The sequence below is a fragment of the Oryctolagus cuniculus genome, chromosome 12, assembly GCF_964237555.1.
Source record: "Oryctolagus cuniculus chromosome 12, mOryCun1.1, whole genome shotgun sequence".
Lineage (NCBI taxonomy): Eukaryota > Metazoa > Chordata > Mammalia > Lagomorpha > Leporidae > Oryctolagus > Oryctolagus cuniculus.
Window position 1 is genome coordinate 117,478,488 of NC_091443.1, and position 18,747 is coordinate 117,497,234.

The window sequence follows — 18,747 nt, forward strand, 5'->3', positions numbered from 1 at the left end:
CCAGATTGCAAACAAAAGAGCAAAATTGACTTGTAATATTGAACACATAGTCTTATATGTAACATATATTCTGAGGAAGTCACTAAAATCCCACTCCAAAAATACAGTAAAACTCAGTATTTTTGTGGAATATAAAGATATAAGTATCAATTATATTTCTGTTTAACAGTGATGAACATTCTAAAAGTATAATTAACAATAACATTCAAGGTAGCATCAAAGAGTGAAAATACCACAAGAAATTTAAGAAAAAAAAAAAACTTGATTAAACTTAAATCGCGCTGATCCAAAGCCAAGACCAGGTGCTTTTCCTGGTCTCCCATAGGGGTGCAGGGCCCAAGCACTTGGGCCATCCTCCACTGCACTCCCTGGCCACAGCAGAGAGCTGGCCTGGAAGAGGGGCAACTGGTACAGAATCCGGCACCCCAACCGGGACTAGAACACAGTGTGCGGCGCCGCAAGGTGGAGGATTAGCCTATTGAGCCACAGTGCTGGCTGAAAAAGGTCTTCTTTATGTTGGCTCTGCCCCCAAATGGCTACTACAGCCAGAGCTATGCCGATACGAATCCAGGAGCCAGGTGCTTCCTCCTGGCCTCCCATGCAGGTGCAGGGCCCAAGCTCTTGGGCCATCCTCCACTGCCTTCCCAGGCCACAGCAGAGAGCTGGACTGGAAGAGGAGCAACCTGGATTAAAACCTGGCACTCATATGGGATGCCAGTGCCGCAGGTGGAGGATTAACCAAGTGAGCCATGGCGCCAGCCCCACAAAACTTGAATTTTATACTGAAAAATTACAAAAAAAAAAACATACAATTTTTAAATGAAGCATTGATTTCAGTAAGAGATTTTAATACTGCAAAAGTATATTCTTCTGGGCCCAGTGCTGTGGTGCAGTGGGTTAAAGCCCTGGCCTGAAGTGCCAGCATCCCATATGGGTGCCAGTTCTAGTCCTGGCTGCTCTACTACCTATCCTGCCCTCTGTTATGGCCTGGGATAGCAGTGCAAGTTGGTTCAAGTCCTTGGGTCCCTACATCCATGTGGGAGACCCAGAAGAAGCTCCTGGCTCCTGGCTTTGCGTCAACACAGCTCTGACTGTTCCAGCCATCTGGGGAGTAAACCAGTGGATGGAGGACCTCTCTCTCTGTCTCTACCTCTCTCTGTAACTCCGTCTTTCAAATAAATAAAATAAATCTTTTAAAAAACTATACTTAATATAAATCATTGTGGAAATGTAAATCAAAACCTTAGGGAAATAACACTTCTTATTAAGTCAAATGACTCTGATTCACTATAGATGAATGTTGACATGGATGTGGAGAACAGGGAACCCTCATACATTTCCAGTAAAATATTGCAGCCACTCTAAAAATAATTTGGCAGTTTCCAAGCAATTTCTACATGGGATTATTTATTGCTTCAGCAGTTTCTCTGCCAGGCATGCCACTAAGAGAGACACAATCCACAGGCACATGAATACTGAAGCAATATTTATGAAACCAAATGTGAAAGCAACCCAAATACTGATATGTAAAGAAAGCAATGTTTAGTATATCTTTTATACTGCTATACAATTTGACAATCAAATTATAGATCAGAAAATAATGCAATTCAAAAGACAAAGAAAGGGAAGAAATGCAAAGCCATCCCCATATACTCAAACATCCCATTTCCCATTATGACATGTCCAGGAAAGGTCAATCTCTGGAGATAGGTTTAGATTAATGCCTGTGCTGGGGATGATGGTAAATGAGGAGTGCTATAGATAATATGAAGCATTTGGGATTAATGGAAATGTGTTTATATTAGAATGTGCTTATGATTACATAACTTGCAACACAGCACAAAGCATAGACGATTCACTGAAAATAGGAGACAGGACTGGGCAGACTGAATTTGGGCCTCATGGCAGAAAATAAAATGAACAAATATGAGGGGGTTTCACATATTTTCTGGAACATGAAATTGAAATATGTTCATTTGGGTTGAAATATATTTAAACCCATAAATGCAAAGGCCTTACAATTCATGGACATTGTTTAGTATGAAATAACCATGCATGTTTTTCAATAAAATTTTACACCAAAATTAACCTGCAATTTAATTCCATACTTCTCGTGATATTGTCCTAATTAAAATTAATTCCATATACTCTTTTTTAAAAACTTTTATTTAATGAATATAAATTTCCAAAGTACAGCTTATGGATTACATTGGCTCCCCCTCCATGACTTCCCTCCCATCTGAAACCCTCCCCATTCCCGCTCTCTGTCCCCTTCTATTCATAACAAGATTCATTTTCAATTTTCTTTATATACAGAAGATCAGCTTAGTATACATTAAGTAAAGATTTCAACAGTTTCCACCCACATAGAAACACAAAATGAAAAATACTGTTTGAGCACTCTGGCCTCAGAATCAGCCCTAAAGGCATTCGATCTGGCTGAAAAGCCCATGAGAGTATTTCAAGCATGGAAAGCCAAGACACTCTGGCAAAAATAAATAAATAAATAAATAAATAAAAATAAATAAATAAATAAATAAATGAAAGATCTCTGTGAGTGAGATCCCAGTGGAAAGAACAGGTCTTCAAAGAAGGAGGTACCTTTCTCTGAAGGGAGGAGAGAACCTCCACTTTGACTATGACCTTGTCTAAATATGATAAGAGTTGGAGAACTCAAAAGGCTTCCATAGCCTTGGCAACTCATGACTGGAGCCAAGGGAGATTACTGATGTCATAAACAGGAGTGTCAATTTGCAAAGTCAACAACAGGAGTCACTGTGCACTTACTCCTCATGTAGGATCTCTGTCCTTAATGTGCTGTACATTGAGATTTAATGCTATAACGAGTATTCAACCAGTATATTTAACTTCGTGTTTCTATGGGGGTGCAAACTGTTGAAATCTTTACTTAATGTATACTAAACTGATCTTCTGTAAAAAAAAAAAAAATTAACAATTCCCAACTTGACTCTCACTGGGATTAAACATGACAATAGGTCTGATCTGAATTCATCATCATTTAAATATCATCTATTATTTTTCACTTTATGTTTCTGTGTGGGAGCAAACTGTTGAAATCTTTACTTAATGTATGCTAAACTGATCTTCTGTATATGAAGAGAATCGAAAATGAATCTTGATGTGAATGGAAGGGGAGAGGGAGTGGGAAAGGGAAGGGTTGTGGGTGGGAGGGACGTTATGGGGAGAAGCCATTGTAATCCATAAGACGTATTTTGGAAATTTATATTCATTAAATAAAAGTTAAAAAAAGAAAAATACTGTTTGAGTACTCATTATAGCATTACATAACAACATACAGCACATTAAGGACAGAGATCCTATATGAGGAGTAAGTGCACAGTGACTCCTGTTGTTGACTTTACAAATTGACACTCCTGTTTATGGCATCAGTAATCTCCCTTGGCTCCAGTCATGAGTTGCCAAGGCTATGGAAGCCTTTTGAGTTCACCGACTCTTATTTAGACAAGGTCATAGTCAAAGTGGAGGTTCTCTCCTCCCTTCAGAGAAAGGTACCTCCTTCTTTGAAGACCTGTTCTTTCCACTGGGATCTCACTCACAGAGATCTTTCATTTGGGTCATTTTTTTGCCAGAGTGTCTTGAATTTCCATGCTTGAAATACTCTCATGGGCTTTTCAGCTGGATCCAAATGCCTTTAGGGCTGATTCTGAGGCCAGAGTGCTGTTTAGAACATCCGCCATTCTATGAGTCTGCTGTGTATCTTGCTTCCCATGTTGGATCATTCTCCCCTTTTTTATTCTGTCAGTAGTATTAGCAAACACTAGACTTGTTTATGTGCTCACTTTGACTCTCAGTCCTTTCATTATGATCAATTGTGAACAGAAATTGATCACTTGGACTAGTGAGATGGCACTGGTACATGCCACCTTGATGGAATTGAATTGGAATCCCCTAGTGTCTTTCTAACTTTACTGTTTGGGGCAAGTCAGCTTGAGCATGTCCCAAATTGTACATCTCTTCCCTCTCTTATTCCCACTCTTATGTTTAACAGGGATCACATTTCAGTTAATTTTTAACACTTAAGAATAACTGTGTATTAATTACAGAATTAAACCAATAGTATTAAGTACAACAGACAAAAACAAATACTAAGAGGGATAACATATTAAGTTGTTCATTAACAGTCAGGGCTATGGCTGATCAAGTCCCCGTTTCTCATAGTGTCCATTTCACTTCAACAGGTTTCCTTTTTGGTGTTCAGTCAGTTGTCACCAATCAGGGAGAACATATGGTATTTGTCCCTTTGGGACTGGCTTATTTCACTCAGCATGATGTGTTCCAGATTCCTCCATTTTGTTGCAAATGACTGGATTTCATTGTTTCTTACTGCGGTATAGTATTCTAAGGAGTACATATCCCATAATTTCTTTATCCAGTCTACCGTTGATGGGCATTTAGGTTGGTTCCAGGTCTTAGCTATTGTGAATTGAGCTGCAATAAACATTATGGTGTAGACATCTTTATTATTTGCCAATTTAAATTCCTTTGGGTAAATCCCAAGGAGTGGGATGGTTGGGTCGAACGGTAGGGTTATCTTCAGGTTTCTGAGGAATCTCCAGACTGACTTCCATAGTGGCTTGACCAGTTTGCATTCCCACCAACAGTGGGTTAGTGTCCCTTTTTCCCCACATCCTCGCCAGCATCTGTTGTTGGTAGATTTCTGTATGTGAGTCATTCTAACCGGGGTGAGGTGAAACCTCACTGTGGTCTTGATTTGCATTTCCCTGATTGCCAGTGACCTTGAACATTTTTTCATGTGCCTGTTGGCCATTTGGATTTCCTCTTTTGAAAAATGTCTATTGAGGTCCTTGGCCCATCTCTTAAGTGGGTTGTTGGTTTTGTTTTTGTGGAGTTTCTTGATCTCTTTGTAGATTCTGGTTATTAACCCTTTATCTTTGCATAGTTTGCAAATATTTTTTCCCATTCTGTCGGTTGTCTCTTCACTCTCCTGACTGTTTCTTTTGTAGTACAGAAACTTCTCAATTTGATGCAATCCCAATAGTTGATTTTGGCTTTGACTACCTGTGCCTCCCAGGTCTTTTCCAGAAACTCTTTGCCTGTGCCAATATCTTGCAGGGTTTCTCCAATGTTCTCTAATAACTTGATGGTATCTGGTCATAGATTTAGTTCTTTAATGCACGTTGAGTGGATTTTTGTGTAAGGTGTAAGGTAGGGGTCTTGCTTCATGCTTCTGCACGTGGAAATCCAGTTTTCCCAGCACCATTTATTGAATAGACTGTCCTTGCTCCAGGAATTGGTCTTAGATCCTTGACCAAATGTAAGTTGGCTGTAGAAGTTCGGGTTGGTTTCTGGTGTTTCAATTCTGTTCCATTGGTCTATCCATCTGTTTCTGTACCAGTACCATGCTGTTTTGATTACAACTGCCCTGTAGTATGTCCTGAAATCTGGTATTGTAATGCCTCTAACTTCGTTTTTGTTGTACAAGATTGCTTTAGCTATTCGAGGTCTCTTGTGCCTCCATATGAATTTCAGCACCATTTTTTCTAGATCTGAGAAGAATGTCTTTGGTATCTTGATTGGCATTGCATTGAATCTATAAATTGCTTTTGGGAGAATGACATTTTGATGATGTTGATTCTTCCAATCCATGAGCATGGAAGATTTTTTCATTAGTTGGTATCCTCTTCTATTTCTTTCTTTAAGATTTTGTAATTCTCATCGTACAGATCTTGAACTCCTTGGTTAAGTTTATTCCAAGGTATTTGATTGTTTTTGTAGCTATTGTGAATGGGATTTATCTTAGAAGTTCTTTCTCAGCTGTGGCATTGCTTGTGTATACAAAGGCTGTTGATTTTTGTGCATTGATTTTATATCCTGCCACTTTGCCAAACTCCTCTATGAGTTCCCATAGTCTCTTAGTAGAGTTCTTGGGCTCCCCTAAGTAAAGAATCATATCGTCTGCAAAGAGGGATAGTTTGAGTTCTTCCTTCCCAATGTGTATCCCTTTAATTTCTTTTTCTTGCCTAATAGCTCTGGCTAGAACCTCCAGAACTATATTGAATAGCAGTGGTGAGAGTGGGCATCCCTGTCTGGTACCAGATCTCAGTGGAAATGCTTCCAACTTTTCCCCATTCAATAGGATGCTGGCCATGGGTTTTTCATAAATTGCTTTGATTATATTGAGGAATGTTCCTTCTATACCCAATTTGCTTAGAGTTTTCATCATGAAAGGGTGTTGAATTTTATCAAATGCTTTCTCTGCATCTATTGAGATAATCATATGATTTTTCTTCTGCAGTCTGGTAATGTGGTGTATCACATTGATTCATTTGCACATACTGAACCATCCCTGCATAACAGGGATAAATCCCACTTGGTCTGGGTGGATGATTTTCCTGATGTGTTGTTGTATTCTATTGGCGAGAATTTTATTGAGGATTTTTGCGTCTATGTTCATCAGGGATATTGGTCTGTAATTTTCTTTCAGTGCTGCATCTTCCTCTGGCTTAGGGATTAAGGTGATGCTGGCTTCATAGAATGAATTTGGAAGGATTCCCTCTTTTTCAATTGTTCTGAATAGTTTGAGAAGAAATGGATTTAGTTCTTCTTTAAATGTCTGGTAGAATTCAGCAGTGAATCCATCTGGTCCTGGGCTTTTCTTTGTTGGGAGGGCCTTTATTACTGTTTCAATTTCTGTCTCAGTTATGGGTCTATTTGGGTTTTCCTTGTCTTCATGGTTCAATTTAGGTAGATTGCATGTGTCCAGGAATCTATCCATTTCTGATAGATTTTCCTGGTTGCTGGCATACAACTCTTTGTAGTAGTTTCTGATGATTCTTTTTATTTCTGTGGTGTCTGTTGTTACGTTTCCTGTTTCATCTCTGATTTTATTGATTTGGGTCTTTTCTCTTCTTTTTTTAGTTAGTTGGGCCAATGAGATGTCAATTTTTTTTTTTATTTTTTCAAAAAAACCAGCTCTTCGCTTGGCTGATTTTTTGTAATTTTTTTATTCAATCCTGTTGATTTCTTCTCTGATTTTAATTATTTCTCTTCTCCTACTACATTTGGGTCTGGTTTGCTGCAGTTTTTCTAGGTCCTAGAGATGCACTGAAAGCTGATTTATTTGGTACCTTTCCAATTTCTTGATATAGGCACCTATTGCTATAAACTTGCCTCTCAATACTGCTTTTGCCGTATCCCATAAGTTTTGATATGTTGTGTTGTTATCCTCATTTACTTCCAGAAGGTTTTTGATTTCTCTTTTGATTTCTTGAATGACCCAGTGTTCATTCAGGAGCCTGTTGTTCAGTCTCCATGTGTTTGCATACTTTCTAGGGGTTCCTGAGTTGCTAATTTCCAACTTCATTCTGCTGTGGTCTGAGAAGCTGCATGGTATGATTCTAATTCTTTTGGATTTGCTGAGACTTGCTTTATGGCCTCATATGTGATCAATCCTCGAAAAGGTTCCATGCACTGCTGAGAAGAATGTAAAGTCTTTAGATGTAGGATTGAAAGTTCTGTAGATATCTGTTAGATCCATTTGGGCAATAGTGTCAATTAAATCTGCTGTTTCCTTCATCTTCTGTCCTGATGATCTGTCTATTTCTGAGAGTGGAGTATTGAAGTCCCCCAGTACAATTGTATTGGAATCTAAGTCTCCCTTTAAGTCCCTTAACATATCTTTTAAATAGACTGGTGCCCTGTAATTAGGTGCATATACATTTATAATAGTTACATACTCCTGTTGAATTGAACCCTTAATCATTATATAGTGCCCCTCTTTGTCTTCTCCTAACAGTTTTTCTATTAAAGTTTATTTTGTCTGATATTAATATGGCTACACCTGCTAATTTTTTTTGGTTTCTGTTGGCATGGAATATCTTCTTCCAACCTTTTACTTTCAGTCTTCATGTATCTTTGTCAGAAAGATGTGTTTCTTGTAGGCAGCAAATAGTTGGTTTTTGTTCCTTAATCCATTCAGCCAGTCTGTACCTTTTGACTGGCGAGTTAAGTCCATTAACATTTAATTTGACTATTGATACATAGTGACTTTGCCCTGCCATTTTCCCAAAGATATTTTCTAGTATATGCTTTGAGCTTCCTATGCTCTTTTACTGGTAGGTGTTCTTCCTTTACCTTCTTTCATATTGATGGCCATGTTTCTGTGTTTCTGAGTGTTGCACATCTTTAAGCATCTTTTGCAGGGCTGGATGAGTGGCGACAAACTCTTTCAATTTCTGTTTGCTATGAAAGGTCTTTATTTCACCTTCATTCACACATGAAAGCTTAGCAGGATATAAATTCTGGACTGGCAATTTTTCTCTCTTAGCCCCTGGGCTATGTCTTGCCATTCCCACCTAGCCTGTAGTGTTTCTGATGAGAAGTCAGCTGTGAGTCTGATTGGAGATCCTCTGAGAGTAATTTGACGTTTCTCTGTTGCACATTTTAGGATCTTTATGCTTCACTGTGGTGAGTTTAATTACAACATGTCGTGGTCATGTTTACTAGGGGTTACTAGGGGTTCTATGAGCTTCCTGTACTAGAATGTCTCTGTCCTTCTCCAAACCTGGAAATTTTCTGCTAATATCTCACTAAAAAGGCCTTCTAATCCTTTCTCTCCATGCCTTCAGGAACTCCTAGAACTTGAATTTTTTGAATTTTTTGAATGTTTTTTAATAGTATCCTGAAGATTCCTGACAATATTTTTTAGATTTCTAATTTCCTCTTCTTTTCTTTGGTTTGACTGTATGTTTTCCTGTTCTCTGTCTTCTAAGTCCGATAATCTCTCTTCTGTTTCACTAACTCTGTTTTTTAGACTCTCTAATGTGTTTGTTATTTAATCTATTGAGTTCTTCATTTCATTTTGATTTCTCTTCACTAGCACACTTTTCTGTTCTACTAGTTTCTGCATTTCATTTTGATTCTTCCTTAAAATTCATTTTCACGAGAGAGATTTTCTATCCTGTCCAATAATGATTTCTGTAGTTCAAGGATTTGCTTTTGAAAACTTCTAAATGTTCTTATCATAAATTTTTTGAAATCTGTATCTTGCATTTCTTCTATCTCATCATCTTCATAATCTTGGCTTGGGGTGTTTTGTTTATTTGTAGGCATCATAGTGTCTTTGTTGATCTTGTTCCCTTGATTTTTGTGTTTGTTGCTTGGCATTGTTAGTTCTTCTTCCCTCACTGTGAGTTTTTTTTTTAATACTATGTCTGTGTTAAGTGGACTGCCTGCTGTTGGAGGAGCCTTGGAGGCTTGAGATGGGTGTGGCCAGAAAGCTCTGCTTGGTTCTTCCGGGTTAAGGGTGTGCAAAGGTGACACCTTCAGGTTATGCATGGTAAATCTCTCTCTTTTTATTTATTTATTTATTTAATTTTTTAAACGTTTATTTAATGAATATAAATTTCCAAAATACGGCTCATGGATTACAATGGCTTCCCCCCCATAACGTCCCTCCCACCCACAACCCTCCCCTTATCCACTCCCTCTCCCCTTCCATTCACGTCAAGATTCATTTTCGATTCTCTTCATACGCAGATCAGTTTAGCATACATTAAGTAAAGATTTCAACAGTTTGCTCCCACACAGAAACATAAAGTGAAAAATACTGTTTGAGTACTAGTTATAGCATTAAATCTCAATGTACAGCACACTAGGACAAAGATCCTACATGAGGAGTAAGTGCACAGTGACTCCTGTTGTTGACTTAACAAATTGACACTCTTGTTTATGGCATTGGTAATCACCCTAGGCTCTTGTCATGAGCTGCCAAGGCTATGGAAGTCCCCTGAGTTCACTGACTCTGATAATTTTTAGATAAGGCCATGGTCAAAGTGGAAGTTCTCTCCTCCCTTCAGAGAAAGGTACCTCCTTCTTTGATGACCCGTTCTTTCCACTGGGATTTCACTCGTGGAGATCTTTCATTTAGGTTTTTTTTTTTTTTTTTCCCTAGAGTGTCTTGGCTTTCCATGCCTGAAATACTCTCATGGGCTTTTCTGCTGGATCCAAATGCCTTAAGGGCTGATTCTGAGGCCAGAGTGCTGTTAGGACATTTGCCATTCTATGGGTCTGCTGTGTATCTCACTTCCCATGTTGGATCATTCTCTCCCTTTTTTATTCTATCAGCTAGTATTTGCAGACACTATTCTTGTTTATGTGATCCCTTTGGTTCTTAGTCCTATCATTATGATCAATTGTGAACAGAAATTGATCACTGGGACTAGTGAGATGGCATTGATACATGCCACCTTGATGGGATTGAATTGGAATCCCCTCTTATGTTTATAACTCTACCATTTGAGGTAAGTCAGGTTGAGCATGTCCCGAATTGCACATCTCTTCCCTCTCTTATTCCCACTTTTATATTTAACAGTGATCATTTTTCAGTTAAGTTTCAGCACTTAAGAATAATTGTGTATTGATTATAGTATTCAACCAAAAGCATTAAGGAGAACAAACAAACAAAATACTAAGAGGGATAACATATCAAGTTGCTCATCAGCAGTCAGAGTGAGGGCTGATCAAGTCACCATAATTTTTTTTTATCAGGAGGTAAGTAATACCACACAGCTGAGCAGAATTGATGGTATTTAGCTTCCAATCTCTGGCTTCTGCCCAAAGAATCTGTGTGGGCTCAGTTTCTCCTGGAGACTCCCACTGGGTTGCCTAGGCCACTGAATTGTAGCACCTCAGTTCATTAGCTCTACCCTTTTGTTATGTATATCCAGAATGGCACCTGCTCTTTGTCTCTTGCTCACCTTTGCAAGGTCAGTGGAGAGAGAAACTTGCCCATACCAGTACCTCCCGACTTTTTTTTCTTCCTTCTCTCCTGTAGTCAGTCTGATGAACTTTCCCTCCTCAAGCCTGCTTCCCTCTAGACTCTGTCCACCGTTTCCCCACCAATGTCTCAGGTTACTGAGTTCACCTCCCATTCCAGCGCTGATGTGTGGACTCAGAGCTGTGGGCGTCCCTGCTCTCCCCGCTGGTCGTCTGTGTCACATCCACTAGATCCAGAAGTGTTTCCTCTGCATTTTTCCCCCAAGCCTTTCCCTGTGATTACTGTAATTCCTCTTTTGTCAACCTATCTTTTCCCAGATTATCAGTGCGCATCCTCACTATTCTGCCATCTTGGCTCCACCCCTAATTCCATATACTCTTAAAGAAATACTTCATTTTCCTTATATGAAACAATTAAAAAGTTGTACTAATTACCATTGTAAGGTAAAATACTGCCTCCTAATCACTCCACTTAGAATGACAATATGCCAATTCATGGGGCTGGTGCTGTGGCACAGTGGGTCAAAGCCCTGGCCTGAATGCCGGCATCCCATATGGGCACCAGTTCTAGTCCTGCTGCTCCTCTCCTGATCCGGCTCTCTGCTATGGCCTGGGAAAGCAGTAGAAGATGGTCCAAGTCCTTGGGCCCCTGCACTCATGTGGAAGACCCAGAAGAAGATCCTGGCTTTGGATAGGCTCAGCTCAGTCCATTGTGAACATTTGAGGAGTGAACCAGCAGATGGAAGACCTCTCTCTCTCTGTCTCTACCTCTCTCTGTAACTCTATCAAATAAATAAAATCAATCTTTAAAAAATGCCAATTCACATATTTCTAGATTATGTTTGTATGAATAAACTGCTTCCAAAGATCAGAATTTTAGTTGTGATACTAATTTAAGTATTTTAACACCCCTTAATGTTACACACCAAGAACGATGTTTTGAGTTTCTTTTGTTGACAATAATTATGCATACCTATGGACTGCAGTGAGAGATTTTAATTCATGCATACAATGTGTACTGAATAGATTGGAGTAAACAACATTTTCCCTTCTCTGCCATTATACTTCAGGGCCTTGGAGCACCTTTCCTCTATTTGTTCCTAAAATATGGGATAGCTTACAGTGGACTATAGTCACCCACAATGCTATGTAACACAAGGAACTCACTATCATCTAGCTCTGATTTGGTACCAATTACTCCATGAAGTTTTTAAAGAATTTCTCAATTAATTAGTTTCAAAGAAAAAGAGACACACAGAGAAACAGAGAGAGAGAGGGGGAGAGGGAGAAGGAGAGAGAAAGAGAGGACATTCTCATCCACTGATTCAAATCACCAACATCTAAAACTGTGGCTTTGCCAGACTTTTATAATGATTTAGGTATGACTCCAAATGTACAGGTGACAAAAGCAAAAATAAGGAAGTAGGACTGCAAAAAAATCAAGTTCTACATACTAAAGGAAAAGCTGAAAAGTGAAAGCAAGGAATGAGAGAAAATACTGGCAAATCATAGCTGATTAAAGGATTAATATAAAGAATAGACACAATTCAAAAGGAAATATTGTAATAAAAAATGGACAAAGGATCGGATCAGTTTTTCCATAAGCAGCCAACAGGCATTTAAAAGGGTCTCAGCACTGCGCTCAAGACCACAATGGTTATGATCACACGTATGTAAAAATAGCTATTATAAAAAAGTAAAAAAACATAAATATTGAACCAGCATTGGAGAAAGGGGAACATATAAATTGTTTATAGAAATGTAAATTAGTACATCCACTATGGAGAACACTATGGAGGTGTCTCAAATAAAATTAAAAATGGAGCTAACAAATGATAAAGCATTCCCACTATTGGATGTGCATCTAAAGAAATAAAATTACTATCTCAAAGATACAACTGCACAACCATGTTCATGTGAGCATTATTCACACGAATAAGATATATAAATAAACATTGTCTATCAACAGATGAGTAGAGAAAATGCCAGACACACACAATGGAGTCACATTCAACCTTAACAAGGAAATTCTGACATTTTGTCACAATCTGGATTGAAAAGTTTGAATATACCATTGGGCTGATTGAAATGTCACAGAAAGATAAATACCACACAATCTCCCTTATTTATGGAATCTCAGAAAGTCAGACTTAAGCACAGAAGAGAATAGTGCTTACTACGTGCTGAGAGTGAAGGAAATGGAAGATGTTAGTTGAATGACACACATTTACAGTTAGGAGAAAATGTACAGCTCAGAAATGTTATGAATATATGATTAGATATTCACAACTTGTTAAGGCACTAGGTTTTCTTTTAAAAACTATGTAAGGTGATGGATATATTAGTTTGATTTTCCTAATCATTTCAGAATGTATATGTACAAGGGAACTCCAAAAGGTTTGGAAAAACAGGATTAAACAGTGAAATTTCCATAAATTTTTAAAAAGTCTCTTCACATATCAAAACTTCAAGGTGCAGGCCTTGAATATCTACAAATTTTGTTTGTCAATTATACTCCAATAACTTTGAAAACAATCACCCTACATCAAAATTAAAACTCAAAAAAAAAAGGTTTATATCTTTGGGGTTGGGAAGGTTTTCATGGAACAGAAACAGTTTTAAAAACATTGATAAATGTGACTAGCTAAAATTTCTTATTTGAAAGTTCAGGGAATATGTAAAGGCTCAGATGACATCCAAGACCAAAATACAGTGTCGTCTTGTCCCCCCTAAAACCTCTACCAAAGCCCTGATCAAAATAAAACTGTTTCATTAACTTACCTGGTCTGTGACGCTGTTGTTACCAACAGAAAACGTGGTCAGACTCCCAGAAAGAGCTACGCTAAGAAGTCAAGGGCCATGAGCTGAGACTCAGCTTCTGAACTATTCAGAAAACTTGGGGAATGCTGTCACCCCGGGGAGAAGAGGAACTGAGGATCCAATAAGTGACAGCTCTTCGCTGCAGGAACCCAGCACACAACCCATATGCTCCATAATGACCATCCTGTCCCCACTGCACAATCGGGGAAGACAAGGGGATGCCACCAACAGCTGCCCAGGGATGGCCCCTGGACTGTGAGCAGGAAAGGAACAGGACGCCGGGGTCCCGGGTGCCAGTCCAGCCCCCGTACTGCAGACCAGAAGGGGCTGAGTGGAGGGTCGTATCAGCAATGAGAGGGGGCCTACAGGCTCCAGCGACAACTTCTGGGAAGCCCACATCCTGCCAGCCTTTTCTGACAACTTCCCCACCCTGCCTTCCCCTCTCCTCAAGCTCAGCCCCACGCACCATGTCCCGAGGTCCTAGGTGAGCAGCTTCCTGCGATGGAAGAAGGTACGAGAACAATGGACGTGGGCTACATTCAGAGTTCTGAGTGTTGGAGCCCCCTCCTTGGGCCTCTCCACCACGGAACTGGTTGACTACTATGATGTCAAGATTCCGTGGGATTACGTAGCACTTATGCTACCACACCTGATTGGACAGCTTGCCTAGCTGTGAGGATGCACACGTCATAAAAGATGCAGCCAATCAGTGTGCTGCATAACTCCAGGTCTTGCTGGAGGCAGAAGCAAGAAGGAGTCTTGGGTTCATTTCTGAAACTTCGTCCTCTTGCGCACCACCCTCCCTGCAGCGAGAGGTGGGATCTCCTCTCTGGTCCTGCTCACTGCTGGGCTCCCACCTGCATCTTCCTGAGAGGCTCCTACTTGGAGCTTGCAGTAAACTAACTCAGGTCGGTTACCATTTAATGGCTGTTTATTGGCTTCAGAGTCTTTCTTTTTCATCATCTATGTGATACTTTTTCTGTTGAATCATCTGTGGTTTTTTAAGTATTGATTTAAAGAATATTTAAGGATATCACAAAATTGAATCCTCCAATTTCACTTGTTTTTTTTTTTAGTCTGCCTGTCCTTTATTGTTTTCTGTTTCCTGCTAGTACTTAGTAATTAGAACACACACACACACATACGTATGTATAATTCTTCCAGTAATCTCATTTATCAGTTTTTAGATTTTTATGGATTATCTCCGTATATAAGCATCACCCAGTATATTCACATTTTATGACTTAGAAATTGATCTTTATACCATGTAATTACTTTTTGCTGTTTTATTTCCTTTATTACACCTGTAGTAGAAAGTCTGAGAGAGAGTGCAGGAATCATGGCCTAGGTTTACTGTAAGGAAAAAAGCTTTCAATGAGCCCTTATTATTTGCGTCATTTGCTGTAGGTTCATTTCACTCTCAGGCACAGTAAAGAAGTCGCTGGCTTTTTTGTTGTTGCTCTGCTAGCAGTTTTCTCTTTCCTAGCTGCTGAACTTCACTAAATGCTTTCCAACACGAAATCTAAATGACCATGGGATTTTCTTCTTGCGATTTGTACCTGCCTGGAAGGCCTGTCTGGGAATGTTAACCACCCTTGCATTTTTTATTATGTCCCTGCTTCCTATTGATATATTTTCTTAGATGATTTCATTTATTACATTAATACTTTTCTGAGGATATTTGTAGCTCTGTTTATGAAAGAGATGCTTTTTTTTTTTTTTTTTTGGCAGGCAGAGTGGACAGTGAGAGAGAGAGAGAGAGAGAGAAAGGTCTTCCTTTGCCGTTGGTTCACCCTCCAATGGCCGCGGCGGCTGGTGCGCTGCGGCCGGCGCACCGCGCTGATCCGATGGCAGGAGCCAGGTGCTTCTCCTGGTCTCCCATGCAGGTGCAGGGCCCAAGCACTTGGGCCATCCTCCACTGCACTCCCTGGCCACAGCAGAGAGCTGGCCTGGAAGAGGGGCAACCGGGACAGAATCCGGCGCCCCAACCGGGACTAGAACCCGGTGTGCTGGTGCCGCAAGGCGGAGGATTAGCTTAGTGAGCTGCAGCGCCGGCCGAAAAGAGATGCTTTTAAAAACTTAATTTTTATTTCAAGTCTTGATCCAAAAATTTATTTTTTTAATTTCTTTTTTTTAAGATTTATTTTATGTATTTGAAAGACAGAGTTACCGAGAGAGGTAGAGACAGAGAGAGAGAGGTCTTCCACCCACTGGTTCACTCCCCAGATGGCTGCAACAGCCAGAGCTGCACTGATCCAAAGCCAGGAGCCAGGATCTTCTTCTGGGTCTCCCACATGGGCGCAAAGGCCCAAGGACTTGGGCCATCTTCTACTGCTTTTCCCAGGCCATAGCAGAGAGCAAGATTGGAAGAGGAGCAGCCAAGACTAGAACCGGCATCCATATGGGACGCTGGCACTTCAGGCCAGGGTTTTAACCTGCTGTGCCACAGCGCCAGCCCCCTTTTTTAATTTCAAGTCTTGGCCTGCTTGCACCATCCTCACTGTAATGGTGGTTTTCCAAAAGAAACTAAAAAATAGGCTTTGCTTATTTTCACTTTGGGTAGGTCTTTGAAATGTAAATTTGTTTTTTCTTCGGTAAAATTTTGAAGTATTCTCTAATTCTGGACCTGAAATTGTCATTGTGTGACTTTCTGGGTTGACCGTTTGGAGTTTTCAAAATGTGATTCAACTTACTTGCGTTATATAGGAGTTTTTCTATTTTATGTTATATTTGTGTTTTGGAAACCTGATTTTCAAAATAGGGTGGATATTGATCTCTGTAGTCAAATTTTACTCCTAGGAATTTCATATCTTTCTCTAGTATCTTGGTCAAAACTATAATCTCTACAAAAGAATGATACTGTTTTAATTCCTAAACTGGTTATTTGTGTTACCTTCCCCATTTGTTCCTTAATTGTTTTTTCCTAATGGTTAACTTTGTTAACATTTTTCTTAAAAAAAAGTCATTGTGTCCTTGTTTATTTGTGGTACATTGTATAGCATTTCATACATGTCTGCTGTTCCCTTTTTTCTTCTTTTTCTTCAATACTCTGATATTTTTTGTTTATAATTAACAAGGGAGCTGTAATGATTGATTTTCAGTTTTATTCTAACATAAGCATTTAAGGTTATAAACAATCTCTAAGCACTGGTTTACTGCATCCTCTTTATTCCTTCATGTGTTCCCAACCTGTTTCCATCACAGGCTCCAGTTCTGAAACCCACATGTACTGACTGGTAAATTAGTGCTTCAGCCATTAGAGACCCACTTTTTACACTTGTGTGCCCAGGTAATCACAGCCCATCAGCTACCCTTTCCATGTCTGCAAAAGGGCTATGGTCCCTTAAAATATATCACATCTTGATTTCTTTTAGAGAAGCAGATGAAATTTCCCAAACAGCCCATGTTAGACATTTCTATATATACTACTGGCTACATCTGAGTTGTTGTTTCTAAATCAATCTTTCATAGCAACCAGAACTGCTCTGATTGTCAGTTTTTTTTCTTTATGGTGTTACTGGCTAATTACCAACTTGTGTTGATGCTAGTGAGATTCACATACCTGATTTTTCTATTAATTAATTTGACATTCTGGAGTGGCCTGAATGTCAAAATTCTGCCCTCATAGAGCATATTTGAAGAAAGTGGTATAAATTATAGCTTTGTGTAAAATAGTTTAAATATTTGAAGTGCTCTGGATAAAAAATAAAATAATGTGATAGGTCCCAGAGGAGAGGACAAGGGTTGCTTTAGCCAGAAGAGTTTGAAAGTCCTCACTAATGGATAATACGTGATCTTAAAACATAACAATGGGGAGTAACTTTCAGTGCAGAAGCTAGGAAAAGAGCATCTAAGCTGCAGAAGTGAAAAGCAAATTTAAAGATTTTAATGAGGGGGGAAATATAGATGTATAATTAATGGATAAAAGAGGAAAGATTTGGAAGATGAAGAAAAAAGTGAAACATGGTGACTACACTTCAAAATGTTTTCTCCAAAATTTTTGAGAAAAATTTAAAGAATTTTAACTTTTAAAAATATGCATTATGATGTATATGGTAATTCACTTTATTAAACCATTTTACAATGTGTATAAATTCCAAAACAATATGTACAATGGCCATTCAAGGAATTCATGTAAAATGCATTGAGAGATTATTTTGATTCAAAAACTCTTATATCATATAGATTTTTATAATGGACATTTTCAATAAGTTTTTAAAAATCACCCAGATTCATGAATTTCAAATTTTAATGCACCAAAATAAACTTACCTTTGAATCCCATTCCCATCTTATTTTTTAAAATACACATTGTTGGGGCCAGCGCTGTGGCTCACTTGGCTAATCCTCTGCCTGCAGTGCCGGCATCCCGTATGGACACCGGGTTCTAGTCTTGGTTGCTCCTCTTCCAGTCCAGCTCTCTGCTGTGGCCTGGGAGGGCAGTGGAGGATGGCCCAAGTGCTTGGGCTCCTGCACCTTCATGGAAGACTGGGAAGAGCACCTGGCTCCTGGCTTTGGGCTGATGCAGCACCGGCCGTAGTGGCCATTTGGGGAGTGAACCAACAGAAGGAAGACCTTTCTCTCTGTCTCTCTCTCTCTCACTGTCTATAACTCTACCTGTCAAATAAAAAAAAAAAAAAAACACACACGCATTGTTCATAGTAAATGAATGTATGTTGTATATATTTTATTTTTAATTGAAATCTATTTTTTCCAATAAATAAATAAGAAACATAAATGAGACTCTATTAGTGGATTTTAAGGATGGAGATCTTTCTTTGTCTCGGGTGACTTTAAGAGATCACTTCTCTTGTTGACAATGTGTAGACTAATCCTGTTGGGTGCTCCAACAATGACTTATATATTCTTTTCTGATAGATATTTGAATTTTCCCCCTATTGTTTTCCTGCTTATTTGTTGATGGGTTACTATTTTAAGAAACACTGAGAGGAACATTATGTGCCCATTATGTCTTTGTGGTCTATTCCTTTTATTTCCTTAGAATAAATTCCTAAAAATGAAATTATTAGGTAAAAGAATGTAATCATTCTATTCTTTCATCAGAAAAGATACTCTATTCTTGGGAGTCATGGTTCTTGGGCTGTGACCATTTGAGAAAAGTGAAATAGAAGTTCTTGTTATGGAAGTA

At 39.1% G+C, this 18,747-nt stretch overlaps 1 long non-coding RNA gene across 1 annotated transcript in view; it reads right to left on the reverse strand.

Moving 5' to 3' along the window:
* Positions 1–14,316, reverse strand: part of LOC127485564 (uncharacterized) — a 35,277-nt gene extending 20,961 nt beyond the window's left edge. The window contains exon 1 of the long non-coding RNA XR_011381185.1: positions 14,066–14,316. This is a non-coding gene — a long non-coding RNA (uncharacterized lncRNA). The remainder of the gene's footprint in view (positions 1–14,065) is intronic.
* Between the last annotated feature and the right edge of the window lie 4,431 nt (positions 14,317–18,747).